This window comes from Neoarius graeffei, chromosome 22, assembly GCF_027579695.1.
Source record: "Neoarius graeffei isolate fNeoGra1 chromosome 22, fNeoGra1.pri, whole genome shotgun sequence".
Lineage (NCBI taxonomy): Eukaryota > Metazoa > Chordata > Actinopteri > Siluriformes > Ariidae > Neoarius > Neoarius graeffei.
In genome coordinates this window covers 14,479,808-14,495,861 of record NC_083590.1, presented here as the reverse complement: position 1 = coordinate 14,495,861, position 16,054 = coordinate 14,479,808, and the positions used below count along the sequence as shown (strand labels likewise).

The window sequence follows — 16,054 nt, the reverse complement described above, 5'->3', positions numbered from 1 at the left end:
CCCAGCAGCCAACAGGGGCCTTTCTGTGTGGAGTGTGCATGTTCTCCCCGTCTCTGCATGGGTTTCCTCCAGGTGCTCTGGTTTCCCCCACAGTCCAAAGACATGCAGGTTAGGTTAATTGGTGGCTCTAAATTGACCGTAGGTGTGAATGTGAGTGTGAATGGTTGTTTGTGTCTGTGTCAGCCCTGTGATGACTTGGTGACTTGTCCAGGGTGAACCCCACCTCTCACCCATAGTCAGCTGGGATATGCTCCAGCTTGACCGTGACCCTGCACAGGATAAGCAGTTACAGGTAGTCGCTGACTTACGACCTATGCAACTTACGACCGATCGATTTTACGACCGTCTGGTTATGACTGGCAAGTGTTTCCCAGCTGTGCTAGCTGAGCGTATGACAGTTTCCGCCCCAGCTCCTGGTTTATGAAACGAGCAAATCCTCCTGCCAGCCTGAGCACTGCAACAGCTGATGATGACGTAGACGACCCACAGCCAAGCACCAGTGATGCCAGCGGTCACTAATGCCGCTTTTCCACTACAAACGCGGCTGAGCCGTGCCGTGCTGAGTCGAGCTGAGCGGGGCTGTTGGAGTTGCATTTCGACTACAACCGCGCTGAACCGTGCTGGCTGGAAGTGGGTGGACACATTGGGTGGAGTTAGCGAAAGTGGGTGGACGTCACGTGATGTCGTTAGGCGGTGCAAACAGTGACATCAGTGATCTTTTAAGCGGTAGTCTCACGACCCGAATACTAAACAATAAACATGGAGGACATGGAGTCGTTAGTGTTGCTGGTCTTGGTGCTGTGGCTTGTTGTCACCACCAACGCCAACAGATACTGGCAAGAGCGTATAGATGAGATGAGGCGCATAAGGCTTCAAAAATTCTCGTAATTCGTAATTCTTCTTCTTCTGGGTTTATGGTGTTTACAGATCCCAGATGTGTGGGCATGTGAGGACACTCCTCCTCACCAATCAGTGCACAGGGGAGTGTCTGCTCACGCCCCCAGCCTCACTCGGCTCGCTTTGGCTCGCTTCAGCCCCACTCCAAAACGGTGCGAGTTTTAGGGGCTAAGCAGGGCTGAAGCGAGCCGAGTCGTGCTGTTTTTTGGTAGCCGAAACGCGAGCCGTGTTGGGCTGAAGTGAGCTGAAGCGAGCTGAAGTGAGCTGAAAAAGGGTAGTGGAAAAGGGCCATAAGTTTTGTATTTTGCTATGTTTTACATTTATATTTTGGTATGTTTCAAACTAAAATGTTTTCTATTTTTCACACCTGTATTTCGTATTTTTTGTTTTGCACATATTAAACGAATTGTACTGTATGCAATGTAGTATGCAGTGTTTGACTTAAACCAAATAATGAGCCAAGGTAATGAAATAAGAAAATGTTGATAAAATAAGACTTTAAGATGATTACAATATCATTACACATCACAATATTACTTACGTTCATTTAACATAGGCCGACTTGCGACCAGATCGGTTTACGACCGGTCAGTCATAACCAAACGCGACGATAAGTCGACAACTACCTGTACAGATAATGGATAGATGGATACTTTTTCATTCCAAGCATGTGAATGAGCTGTGACTATAGAAAACCTCTGACCAATCATAACTGAGAATTCAACAGCATTGTGGTATAAACAAATAGATAGATGGGCAGACAGATGGATAGATGGATAGACAGGCAGATAGATACATTAGATACATAGATACAGTGGTGCTTGAAAGTTTGTGAACCCTTTAGAATTTTCTATATTTCTGGATAAATATGACCTAAAACATCATCAGATTTTCACACAAGTCCTAAAAGTAGATAAAGAGAACCCAATTAAACAAATGTTACAAAAATATTATACTTGGTCATTTATTTATTGAGGAAAATTATCCAATATTTTGTATCTGTGAGTGGCAAAAGTATGTGAACCTTTGCTTTCAGTATCTGGTGTGACCCCCTTGTGCAGCAATAACTGCAACTAAATGTTTCCGGTAACTATTGATCAGTCCTGCACACCGGCTTGGAGGAATTTTAGCCCATTCCTCCGTACAGAACAGCTTCAACTCTGGGATGTTGGTGGGTTTCCTCACATGAACTGCTCGCTTCAGGTCCTTCCACAACATTTCAATTGGATTAAGGTCAGGACTTTGACTTGGCCATTCCAAAACATTAACTTTATTCTTCTTTAACCATTCTTTGGTAGAACAACTTGTGTGCTTAGGGTCGTTGTCTTGCTGCATGACCCACCTTCTCTTGAGATTCAGTTCATGGACAGATGTCCTGACATTTTCCTTTAGAATTCGCTGGTATAATTTAGAATTCATTGTTCCATCAGTGATGGCAAGCCGTCCTGGCCCAGATGCAGCAAAACAGGCCCAAACCATGATACTACCACCACCATGTTTCACACATGGGATAAGGTTCTTATGCTGGAATGCAGTGTTTTCCTTTCTCCAAACATAACATAACGCTTCACGTTTAAACTAAAAAGTTCTATTTTGGTCTCGTCCATCCACAAAACATTTTTCCAATAGCCTTCTGGCTTGTCCACATGATTTTTAGCAAACTGCAGATGAGCATCAATGTTCTTTTTGGAGAGCATTGGCTTTCTCCTTGCAACCCTGCCATGCACACCATTGTTGTTTAGTGTTCTCCTGATGGTGGGCTCATGAACATTAACATTAGCCAATGTGAGAGAGGCCTTCAGTTGCTTAGAAGTTACCCTGGGGTCCTTTGTGACCTTGCCGACTATTACACGCCTTGCTCTTGGAGTGATTTTTGTTGGTCGACCACTCCTGGAGAGGGTGACTGGTCTTGAATTTCCTCCATTTGTACACAATCTGTCTGACTTCTTTGTAGATTGTTTTGTAGCCCTTTCCAGTCTGATGAGCATCAACAATGCTTTTTCTGAGGTCCTCAGAAATCTCCTTTGTTCGTGCCATGATACACTTCCACAAACGTGTTGTGAAGATCAGACTTTGATGGATCCCTGTTCTTTAAATAAAACAGGGTGCCCACTCACACCTGATTGTCATCCCATTGATTGAAAACACCTGACTTTAATTTCACCTTCAAATTAACTGCAAATCCTAGATGTTCACATACTTTTGTCAATCACAGATATGTAATATTGGATCATTTTCCTCAACAAATAAATGACCAAGTATAATATTTTTGTCTCATTTGTTTAACTGGGTTCTCTTTATCTACTTTTCGGACTTGTGTGAAAATCTGATGATGTTTTAAGTCATATTTATGCAGAAATATAGAACATTCTAAAGGGTTCGCAAACTTTCAAGCACCACTGTAGATGAATGGATGGACAGACAGACAAATAGATACATAGATTTTACAGTAGTTGTATGTATGTAAGAGATTTCTAACAGGTGACAAAATTGGGACTGATGCTGGGAAAATGCTTCCTCTGCCAGCATTAAGCAACAGCACATGCAGCAACACATTCAGAAACCTTTGTATCACTTTTTTTCTGTCTTATATTTACTTCCTGTATTTCTGTATTGAAATACAACAGTTAGGTTTTATTTTCAGGCCACACATTAATTTTCATGGGACATTTCAAAGCACAAAACTGCCTATGGGTTTCTTTTTTTTTTTCAGTGAAATCAATAAATATCAATTCTGATTTTTTTTTATCACTTACTATATTGAAATGTAAATGTGTTGTTCATGTGTAGGAATAGCTTTATGAAAAAGGATAAACATTCACATTCAGGTCTAAAATATTTCATTTTGATTAACAAATTTATAGAAAATATGTTTTCACAAAATGTGTTATTGTTCTTGATGTGTACAAGATTTACACACTTCAGGACTGTTACATGATGCAGCTGAAATTGTTTACATTCATTAAAAAAATAGATTTTAAAAAGCTAAAGCACTGGAGTCTGGCACAAAAATAAATATTACACTTAAGTTAGGAAATTTAATTTAATTTGTAAAGATACAGTGCTGTGCAAAAGTCTTGGCACCCTATTTTTTTCATACAATCTTTGTTATAGATTCCCATTTCATGATTATAAATGATTATTATCGAGTCAAAACATTGCAAAAACATTTTAGAGTGCCAAACATTTATTTTCTGGTACAAAATTAAATGTTACAGGTAATAAAAAAGTTTGTATTTGAGCAGCATATTCCAGAAGAGAGCACTTTTCAGATTAAAAAAGAAATCATAATGAAGGCTATGGTTTTGGTACAAAATTAAGAAGCGAGTGTTTTCATGTTTAATGCTGATATTTAATGTTGAAACATTTCATTTCATTATTTTTAAGCCAGTTTTAAAAACCTGCAGCATTTCTTGACATGTGCCAAAGACTTTTGCATGTCAAGAAATGGTGTAGTTTTTAAAACTGGCTTAAAAATAATGAAATGAAATGTATATATGTATATATGAAACAGAAATGCTGCCTTTCTGATTTGGAGGTGATTTTTATTAAGAAAAAAAAGTAAAAAGCCTGAAAGTGACTGTTTAAGCATGCATTAAATGGTTAAAACTTTTTTCCCTATGAATTAGCTTTCAGGAATTGAAACAAGTACACACATTTCCTGTAAATGTGATTCACAGTAAGTCTTTTTTGAGGTTGAAATTTAAAAAGCATGCCCGGACGTGCCATTTAAAGAAATGCATCTATAAACTATGCACGTCATGCTTTTTGCTCTGGCACACACGGTATTAAATTGCATCAAATGAACCATCTGTGTTCATGAGAGAGCTTCTCCAGCTCCACCTCTGAGAGATTTCATTTTGTTTCTCACACTGCAATTTGACTGCCTCAGTAATGCTCATAATTGTGTGCCAATTAAACCGAGGTGTCATCGTCATGTTTTGTCTCTCATGTATATGCAGGTTTGATGTACAGACTGAACACTTAAAGGTTTTAAAAGAGGATTAGAGATTCTTCATTGTCAGTAAGTTCACACCCAGTAAAAGACAGCAGTTTGTGCGGTCTGAGGATAAACACAGGCTGCATTCCAATAATTTCAGCACACCCTTTCTGATGTGGACATGTGTGTGTGTGCGCACAGTAGCAACAAGGGAGCAAAAGTGGATTGTTTCAAATCAAAATGCAGTTCCTGGTCATTTCGTTTGAGTAAATGTGGAAAAAAAAGAAAAAAAAGTCTCATCACAGGAAACTTTACAGTATCAATACTTACATATGATTTGCAGCTGCACTAATGTCAGAGCTGCAGTTAGAGAAAATTAAACAACACCTTCTGACTGATCACAGTCCAGAGTTCCACAATGCTAAAATCTTTCACAAATTGCTAGAAACCAATCCGGGAAGGCACTAATTTCTGTTAGGGATGTCTGTCATGAAATAGGGTGGCATGGTGGTATAGTGGTTAGCACTGTTGCCTAACAGCAAGGAGTTTCTGGGTTTGAGTCTTTCTGTGAGGAGTTTGCATGTTCTCCCCATGTCTGTGTGGGTTTCCTCTGGGTACTCTGGCTTCCTCCACAGTCCAAAAGTGTGCAGTTAGGTTACTCTAACTGGCTACTCTAAATTGCCCATAGGTGTGAATAGTTGTTTTCCAAGCCCGGAAATGAGAGGGTTGAGGCAAGAAGGATGTCTGGTGTGAAACTATCCTCCGATTTAATATATATGATCCTGACCTGGCAATAGTACTAGATAAGGAAGATGATGTCTGTAATGAAAAGGTCGCTCCCACGACCCTGCACAAGATAAGTGGTTCATCATCAGGAATCCCTCGCATTGCGAGTATGATTGCCCATTGGTCATCATTTGTGAGTCCTCTGGTGGCTCACAAGGCCGATGCGGGACGCACACAACCGTCGACAGGCCGGGCACGCGAAAGAAGTGGTCATTGAGGGAGGAGCCCTTTCACGGGCCTTGCGGTTTTGGCGCTTCTCCTCACAACGGTCGCGTCTGGCAGACTCAAAGGAGGCAACACCCTCATGTATTTGCCCCCTCCACTTCGTGCGGTCAGAGGCAAGTTCTTCCCAGTTATCTGGGTTGATCTTACAGGCTTTCAAGTTGGCCTTGAGGTTGTCTTTGAATCGCTTCCTTTGCCCTCCAACTGATCTTTCTCCAGAGCTAAGCTCACCATAGAGGATTTGCTTTGGTAAGCGCGAGCTGTCCATTCTAAGAACATGCCCTGACCAGCGGAGTTGGTTTTGAACTACCATGGCCTCTACGCTTGAGCAGTTGGCTTCCTCTAGAACGCTTGTATTGGTTCGGTGATCCATCCAACTTATGCCGAGAATGCGACGCAAGCAGCGTTGGTGATACTTTTCAAGGGCCTTTAGATGACGCCTGTATGTGGTCCAAGACTCGGAGCCGAACAAGAGGGAGGGTAAGACCACCGCCTTATAGATCTTCACTTTAGTCTCGATGTGTATGCCTCTCTCCTCGAATACTCTCTCACGCATTCGTCCAAAGGCATAGCTGGCAACTCGTAGGCGATGCTGAATCTCATCATCGATGTTTGCTTTGACAGAGAGAATACTGCCAAGGTATGGAAAAGATTCTACATTCTCCAGAGCTGTCTCATTGATTTTAAAGGAGGGGAGGACAATCACTTGGCCAGGAGCAGGTTGGTAGAGTATCTCGGTCTTTTTCACATTGACAGACAGACCCAGTCATTGGTATGCGTGCCCAAAGACATTCAGAATAGCTTGGAGACTCTCTTCGGAGGTTGCGCAAACGCAGTTGTCGTCGGCATATTGAAGCTCGATGACGGAAGTTGTGTGAGTCTTGGTTTTCACTTTCAGCCTTCTTAGATTGAAAAGACCCCCATCGAAACGGTAGGTGATTGCAACTCCATCAGGAAGCTGGTCTTTCATTAACTGAAGGACAGCTGATATAAATATGGAGAAGAGTGTAGGAGCAATCATGCAGCCTTGCTTTACACCGGTCTGCACTTCGAACGGGTCGCTACTGGAGCAGTTGTCAAGAACTCTTGCAGACATACCATCATGGAAGAGTTTGAGAATGTTGACAAATTTCTCAGGGCAGCCGAACTTGGCTAGGATCCTCCACAAGGCCTCGCGGTTGACAGAATCGAAGGCCTTGGACAAATCAATAAAGGCCATGTACAGGGGTTGATGTTGTTCGCGGCACTTTTCTTGGAGCTGCCGAGCCGTGAAGATCATATCTATTGTTCCTCTATTCACACGGAAACCACTCTGTGTCTCCGGGAGGAACGTTTCAGCATGTGGTTGAAGACGATTCACCATGACTCGGGTGACTATTTTGCCAGCAATGGCAAGCAGTGATACTGCGGTAGTTACCACACACAGATTTGTCACCTTTCTTGAAGATTTTCACAATATCTGCGTCTCGTAGGTCCGGCGCTAAGACCTCCTTTTCCCAGATAAGAAGGATAAGCTTGTAGATGCAATGCTCTAGTTCAGACCCTCCAAGCTTAAATACTTCTGCTGGGATTCCATCGATGCCTGGAGCTTTCCCGTTTTTCATCTGTGCAATGGCAGTTCGTATTTCAGAGGGACTGGGTTCTTTACCAAGCTCAAGATTGACAGTTAGCTGCTCGATCACGTCATAGACGGACTCGTCAATGGAAGAATCACGGTTCAGGAGCTCCCGAAAGTGCTCCATCCAGCGGTGGTTAATGCTCTTACTGTCCTTCAGGAGAGTCCCGTCTTGGTCTTTAACTGCGGTTGCACCACATGAGGTTGGGCCATGCATTGCCTTGATGGCACTGAAAAGGCCGCGGGTGTCGCCTTTATCTGCGAGGCTTTGGATCTCATTAGCCTTGTTAGCCCACCACTCATTTTTTAACTTTCGAATCTGCCGCTGGACCTCAGCCCAAATGGTCTGATAGGCTTCCCTTTTGTTGTTATTCAGGGGGTCATTCTGCCAATCAGTGAACGCCTTTCTTTTCCTAGAGACCATTTCTGTGATCACCTCGTCATTCTCGTCAAATCAATCCTGGTGTTTCCGTGTTTTGTAACCAATGGTTTCTTCGCAGCTAGTAATGATTGCTTTCTTGAGGTCATCCCAGTATTTTATAGCGTCATCACCACCTACAGAAGTAAGGGTATGACGGAGAGACCTTTGCAAGTCATCACATACGTCCGGGTCTTTAAGTCTCCCGACATCAAGCCTTTGGCGCACAAGCTTTGCCGTGTTCTGCTTCTTCCGCATTAGCTGGAAGAAAAGGACAACTCGAACGAGTCGGTGGTCAGTCCAACAGTCGTCAGCACTAACCATCGCCTTCATTATTCTGACCTCGCTCAGGTCTCGGGCGCAAACTATGGCATAGTCAATCAAATGCCAGTGCTTCGAGCAAGGATGTTGCCAGGTGGTTTTATACTTGTTTCTCTGACTAAACATGGTGTTGGTAATAACAAGCTGGTGCTCGGCGCATAAGGTGAGTAGCAGTGTGCCATTAGAGTTGCAATTTCCAACGCCGTCTTTACCGATTGTGCCCCTCCAAAGCTCGTTATTTCTGCCTACCCTGGCGTTGAAGTCTCCAAGGAGAACGATTTTGTCCTCTTTGAGAGTTTTGGTCAAGATTGAGTCCAAGGTTGAATAGAATGCTTCTTTCACCTCGTTTTCAGCGTCCAGGGTAGGTGCATATGCGCATATGATGGTTACATGCTGGCTGCTGGACAGGGTTAAACATAAGGTCATAATACGTTCATTTATGCCTTGTGGAACCTCGGTGAGATGATTGACGATGTCATTCTTAATGGCAAATCCGACGCCATGAATCTGCGGCTGTCCTTTGGGTCTGCCTTGCCAAAAGAAGGTATAACCTCCACCAGCCTCCTTAAGCTGACCGGAACCCGCTCTTCTTGTTTCCTGAAGAGCGGCAATATCGATATCAAAACAACATAGTTCTCTTGATACAAGAGCAGTTCTTCTCTCCAGACGGTCAGAGTTTCCAGAGTCATCCAATAGGGTGCATACATTCCAAGTACCAAAATTAATCTTGTAGGTTGTTCGACTGCAAAATGGTGATCCTGCTGGGCACGGTAACCCAGCCAGGGAAGGTTGGAACAGGCTATTTTTGGGGCACCTTTTCTAGCCCCCTCCCCTACGGGGTGAGCAGAGCGGATCCTAAATAGGGCTGCTCAGTCACAGAGATAGCTGCCGGGCCACTCTTCTGTTCCAGTCCAAGAATGGAGTGACTGAATCAGGTCTCTGTCGCCTACTGTGTTGGGTTGAGACTAAGGACTCCCAGATCTCACTAATCCTGTCCCCGTCGCCTCTTGCCGATCGCCATAGGACTTTCAAAAAGACTCAACGGACGCCATGTGCATGAAGTAGTTTAACATGGGACTACTGGAGCACGAACAATAGCCACACGCTGCTATACGGAGAAAAGTTCCGAATCCAGTGGCAAGGTTACCCCGACGACCGGGGAGCTAATCCCTGAAGCAGAACTCTCCCAACTCGAGAGTGCATGATGGTCCACCAGTGTGATGTTTTTTTTTTCAGGGTTTGCTCCCCTAGATCCGCTGCGTTCAGTGAGAACCGGGGGTGGCGCGTGGAGCTACTGTGGATGGTCTTCAGCATGCGAGAGGCTAGATGAGATGGCCACTTGCTGGTGATGAGTTGGCCAGTATATTACGCATCACATGCCACTGGATTTGGGGAGACCAGTCTGGGACGCCGAGATGGTTTGGCCACCAGAAAGGTACTACTCCTCCAGTGATCCTTACCCCCATAAGTGGTTATGGATAACAGAAATGATGCATTTCAGGCAAGAGATTGATGGACAAACCATCACTGATTGCTTAACATGGCCTAATGGTTAGAGAAGCAGCTTTGGCACCAGTTTGACTCCCTGGACCAGCAGGAATGGCTGAAGTGCCCTTGAGCAAAGCACCTGCTCCCCAGGCTGCTCTGGGTATGTTGTATGTCACTCTGGAGCAGAGCATCTGCTAAATGTCCATAATGGAACTAACAGGCAATCAGGAGTGTGTTTTTTTTTTCTTTTATAAAACACACTGATATAAGCAGCTAGAATACACTTGCTCATTGTACATTGATGTACAGATGGATTAATTCACTAAAAACACACACTTTGAACCTTAAAATCCAAACCGTATTGTCTTTCAGTAAGTGAAGTGTCTTACTCTCCTTGCTCACCTTCACACCTCCTTGTTTTCTTGTTTGATGGTTTTGGGTAAGTTCTGCCCTGGCATCTACTCCAATCATTCCTGAATCCATTGAACCTCAGAAATATCATTCGTAGATTTTTATACCCCTGCTCTGGGGGGGATACTGGTTTTTACCTCTGTCCATCTGAAACACCCTTTTTCTCAGCAACCACAAATCATAGCCACTTGGTACCAAACTTCAGCTTGGGGTTCTATACTGTGTATATTGTTTTCAGGTCTGTCGCACATCAACTTCCTGTTTACCAACTAAATGTATTTACGAAACATGTTTGCACGCTCTCCCTGTGTCTGTGTGGGTTTCCTCCAGGTGCTCCGGTTTCCTCCACAGTCCAAATGCATGCAGTTTAGGCTAATTGGTGGCTCTAAATTGACTGTAGTTGTGAATGAGAGTGTGAATGGTTTTGTGTCTATGTGTCAGCCCTGTGATGATCTGGTGACTTGTCTAAGATGTACCCCGCCTCTAGTTCAATTTTTGATTTGCAAAAACAAACAAACAAAAATGTTTTCTCTAAATTTGCTGAGATTTAGTTTATCCACTGCCAGTTTTGAACTATCTGTCTTTATAACCTGTTACTCTGTAGATGAACAAAACTATTCTTGAACCTTACAGACACCACAGAACATTCTGTAGAAGTGTTTTGGTTATTGCATACATTTTATTATGTTCATTTCATTTTACATATTAAATTGATATGACTTTTTTTCACGCATGGCCCCAAATCCAGGAAACAATGGATTTAAATGCTCTTATGTGAACACTCTGAGGTAGAAGCTATCATGAGTTTCCGGGTGTATTCCCACAGTATTTTTCCCTGCTGGCTTCAATCTGAAAGTGTTCACATACAAGAGCATTGTGCTGTGGATTTGCGGCCATGTCAGTTGGGGAAGTCATATCAATTTCATCTCATCTCATCTCATTATCTCTAGCCGCTTTATCCTTCTACAGGGTCGCAGGCAAGCTGGAGCCTATCCCAGCTGACTACGGGCGAAAGGCGGGGTACACCCTGGACAAGTCGCCAGGTCATCACAGGGCTGACACATAGACACAGACAACCATTCACACTCACATTCACACCTACGGTCAATTTAGAGTCACCAGTTAACCTAACCTGCATGTCTTTGGACTGTGGGGGAAACCGGAGCACCCGGAGGAAACCCACGTGGACACGGGGAGAACATGCAAACTCCACACAGAAAGGCCCTTGCCGGCCCCGGGGCTCGAACCCAGGACCTTCTTGCTGTGAGGCGACAGCGCTAACCACTACACCACCGTGCCGCCCCATATCAATTTCATGTACAGTATATTCACACGGACATAATAAAATGTACATACCTAGAAGAGAACTCGGTAAAGTGCAAACCTTTGCTGAGCCATGTATTTGGATTTGCATCAAAATCTAATCAATTGTTTCTTGGCTCATGGCCCACCTTTCTTCAAAATTTCATCAAAATCTGTTTGCTACTTTTTGAGTTATGTTGAAAACAGACAAACGAACAAATGGAGGTGCAAACATACCATCCTCCATCAAAGTTGGCAGAGGTAGGAACCAAAACACTTCTACGCAATACTTTGTGGTGTCTATAAGGCTAGGGCGTAATTTTGGGTAGGGACGCTAGGGACGTGTCCCTACCAATATTCAGCCGCTACTGTGTAATCATGATCAATAAAACCGATGTCCTAACCTGAGCAATGATTATATGGCACACAAAGGGTTAAATGTATGACACTGCTAATAATCCCCCCTCTAACGTAGATATCATTCTCTGATTAGCTACCTGTTTCTCGCTAACTTACATGGTTGGCTATCCCAGCTGTCACTCCATCTGCTGTAAAAGCAGCACACTTCCCACAGCAGATGTGACTACCTGCCCATCAACCCCCCATATCTCACACGTACACACCTGACCTACCCCATGCACCCCCCCCCCCCCCCCCCCCACTCTCCGTCAGCCTACAAATTGAGTTGGACTTCGATGTCCATGCATGCTTGCCCTACGACTCGCATGCTGACTTGAGTATCATGGATGACGGCCCCCCTCCCCAGAAACGAGATATTTGTTCATTCTTCTTCACAGTCAAGAATGTAAGTGCAGGGTTTCTGTCAAGCTTTAAAAACTCAACAAAATCCTTTTGATGTATGGAAACCCTTCATAAAAGTATTGCTGTGGTTCCTTAGGCAGGTTTAGCAACGTGACAGGACGCATCAGAGCTAGCTGCATAGCTGCAGAGAAAAGGAATGCTGGAGCAATGTAACTTGGTGTTAGATAATATCCTCGATGAATGAATGTTAAATTTATAGACCTAATGGTTTTACAGAATGTAAGTAGTCAGATGTAGGCTACTGCATGGCCATGCAGATGTGCGACTTGCATTTCAGAATCAACAGCGTGACAGCTGCTGAGTCTACTGCGTTCACCGTTTTACAGAGACCTCTTTCTACTACTACTAGGCTAGGCGAGATACAACAAATCCATGGTCCTTTACTGCCACCTACAGACGAATATTGGTAACTGCCTTGGATCACTTTTGTGTCCCCACCAATGTCAAAATCAAAGTTACTCCCTTGCTATAAGGTTAAATAATATTTTGTTAAGCTACAGAATAATAAACTGTAGAGAGATAGTTCAGAATTGGGAGTGGATAAACTAAATGTCACCAAATTTAGAGAAAATCTGAGGTTGGGCTGAAGTGCCCTTGAGCAAGGCACCTAACCCACAACTGCTCCCTGGGCGCTGTAGCATAGCTGCTCACTGCTCTGTGTGTGTGCGCATTGCTACAGATGGGTTAAATGCAGAGGTTAAATTTCACGTGTGACAAATAAAGGCTTGTTAGCTTTTTTTTGTCTTTCTTGGAAATGGTTCCCCCTAGAGGCGCAATCGCGTCATTGCAGTCGGCTGCACAGTATTTAAGGTGGAACGGAAATTTTGAATAAAGAGCTGCGAATAAGGAGCGAACTTTATCCTTCTAACTCCTGGGTACGACATAGCAGACTACTGATTTTTGGAGCAGGTTTACTCATTTTTGATAGTGAGAGTTCTCCCGTTTGCTGTAGCTCCCTGGTGGTCTAGTGGTTAGGATTCGGCGCTCTCACCGCCGCGGCCCGGGTTCGATTCCCGGTCAGGGAAAGTAAGTTTTTAAATTTTTTTTTTCCCACAAATATATTATGATAATGCAACCAGAACCTTAAATTAAACACTACATTATATTCAGGGATTGATTTAGGCTCTAGGATGTGGTACAGCTCTACTAGTATCATCAGCTACATACATACATACATACATACATACATTTGACAGTTATTCCATGAGCTCAAGTCATACATGAGCTGAGATTGAGTGAAAAAACTGTTTTATTATATCCACACTCACTGAATTTTGAGAAAAAAGAGCATTTTTATTTGTATTTTTTGCAATGATAAATAAAAAACACTTTATACAAAACATCTGACAAAATCATTTCGGGGGCCTTTCTGTGTGGCGTTTGCATGTTCTCCCCGTGTCTGCTCCAGTTTCCCCCACAGTCCAAAGACATGCAAGTTAGGTTAATATGGGACTGCCTTGGGCTGAGGCACCTAACTCCCACCTGCTCCCCGGGCGCTGTTAGCATGGCTGCCCACTGCTCTGGGTGCTCATTGCTCACGTGTGTGTGCATTGTGGGTGGTAGAAAAGGGCAACTGGACTTGCTTGAAGATTCTTGAAAACGTTTCACCTCTCGTCCGAAAGGCTTCCTCAGTTCTGTCTGACTAATAGGGAGTATCAGGTATTTATCCTCTCATGGATCAGAATCAGAATCAGAATTCTGATGACAAGCTCATCTAAGGTGTTGTTGAGGCATCATGTTGGTGTGGGTCACTGGAGGCTGGGTGTGAATGGCAAGTCAACAGGGTGATCAAAGGATTGCCCCTTAGAGTGATCAATGACGAGAGGTGAAACATTTTCAAGAATCTTCAAGCAAGTCCAGTTGCCCTTTTCTACCACCCACAGTTTACTATGACCTGGATGATTGAGAATCTTCACAGACATGTGTGTGCATTGCTTCAGATGGGTTAAATCTCATCTCATCTCATCATCAAATTTCGTATTGATTATAAAGTACTACTATTGACCTTTAAAGCACTGAATGGTCTTGCACCACAGTACCTGAGTGAACTTCTGCTCCTCTATGACCTGCCACGCCTACTTAGATCAAAAGGTGCAGGCTATCTGCTGGTACTTCGTATAGTGAAGGCTACATTAGGGGGCGGAGCCTTTTCTTACAAAGCCCCACAGTTATGGAACAGCCTTCCAAGTAGTGTGAGGCGAAGTGGCCAAGTGGTTAGAGCGCTTGACCACTAAGCGAACGGTCCCCGGTTCTCGTCTCGGACGGTGATCTGGGGCTCGCCTCCTGTCCACCCAGCAGTGAATGGGGACCTGGTGGAAACACTGGGGGAATTCAAAAAGGCAGCGAGGAAAGGAACTGGCCACCCTACCTCACTATGCTGTGGCCTAGACAGAGTGTGCTCTCTAACAGGCACTCTCCCCAATGTACGGAAAATGTATATGGGACTGACTTCTTCTTCTTCCAAGTAGTGTTCGGGAATCAGACACAGTCTCAGTGTTTAAGTCTTGGCTGAAAACCTATCTGTTTAGTCAAGCCTTTTGTTAATGGTGTTTATGAGGTAAAGGTGTAGATCTGGAGGGTCCTCAGACATAGAGTGTTTTGGTAAACTGGGATGTATGGATGTTGTCAGTCCCCACTCGCTTGCTCACTCGAGTTTGTTGACAGTGTAGTGGCTGCTGCTTTATGTCCCAGGGCTCCCTCATGCCTGTGTTACCTTCTGGCTCTCCCCTTTTAGTTATGCTGTCATAGTTAGTTGCCGGAGTCCCTGCTTGTACTCAGTGCAATATGTATACTGTTCCTACTTATTCAGGTGACATTGGGCATACCTAACAACCTGTGTTTTCTCTCCCTCTCTCTCTCTCTCTCTCTCTCTCTCCCCCTCCCCCCAAATCTGTCCCTCTGAGTTACATGTCGGTCCTGGGATCGAGATGCTGATCTCTTCTGCTCCTCAGATCTGCCTGATCCATCCTGGTACCCTGTGTCTGGTTGGAGTCTCATCGCATCGCTCCTGTAGAGGACGGCCCCATGTGGACAGTTGAAAGTCACACTTGGAAGACGCTCTGGACTCTTACAGTATAATGCTTTTATGGCTGAGGACTACAGTTGACTTGCTAACTTTAGGACTGCAGTTGTCATGAACAGTTTTGCACTCAAGTTTCCATCAATGAAGAGTTTATAACATCAGCGAAACTGACTTCATGTTCAAACTGTTAATATTATAGTCATGCTGTCTGTTGTTGCCCAAATGAGGATGGGTTCCCTTTTGAGTCTGGTTCCTTTCGCGGTTTCTTCCTCATGTCGTCTGAGGGAGTTTTTCCTTGCCACCATCGCCACAGGCTTGCTCATTGGGGATAGATTAGGGATAAAATTAGCTCATGTTTTAAGTCGTTCAAATTCTGTAAAGCTGCTTTGCGACAATGCTTATTGTTAAAAGCGCTATGTGAATAGAATAAACATGCATACATGGCCATAATACATGGTCATAATCAACAATCATATTTATGTCACAATAACTAAAAAAGTAGCTTAAAAATACTGTGCTTAGAGACCTTCTCTGTTTTCCAACACGAGTAATCAGAAGCATAAAGTTATAGATTGATGATTAGAAAATTATGAAGCTCCAAACAACAACAAAGCTCCATTAAAAAAGCACAGCACATAATATATTCATATATCATATTATAATAAATGATGTTATAAATTGTTATTCACGATTAGTGTCATTCTGCAAACAACAACAAAATTAAATTCAATATTGCTGGTTGTTCAATAGTGAAAGTGTCTGACACAAGCACAGGACTGCAGTGCGCATGCGCAAGGATGTCGCGCATGC

General features: G+C 43.7%; 1 non-coding gene across 1 annotated transcript; it reads left to right on the top strand.

The window, feature by feature from the left end:
• The first annotated feature begins 13,175 nt into the window (after positions 1-13,175).
• trnae-cuc (transfer RNA glutamic acid (anticodon CUC)) lies at positions 13,176-13,247 on the top strand. Its single transcript has one exon. It is a non-coding gene; the product is annotated as a tRNA-Glu (tRNA).
• Positions 13,248-16,054: the final 2,807 nt, after the last annotated feature.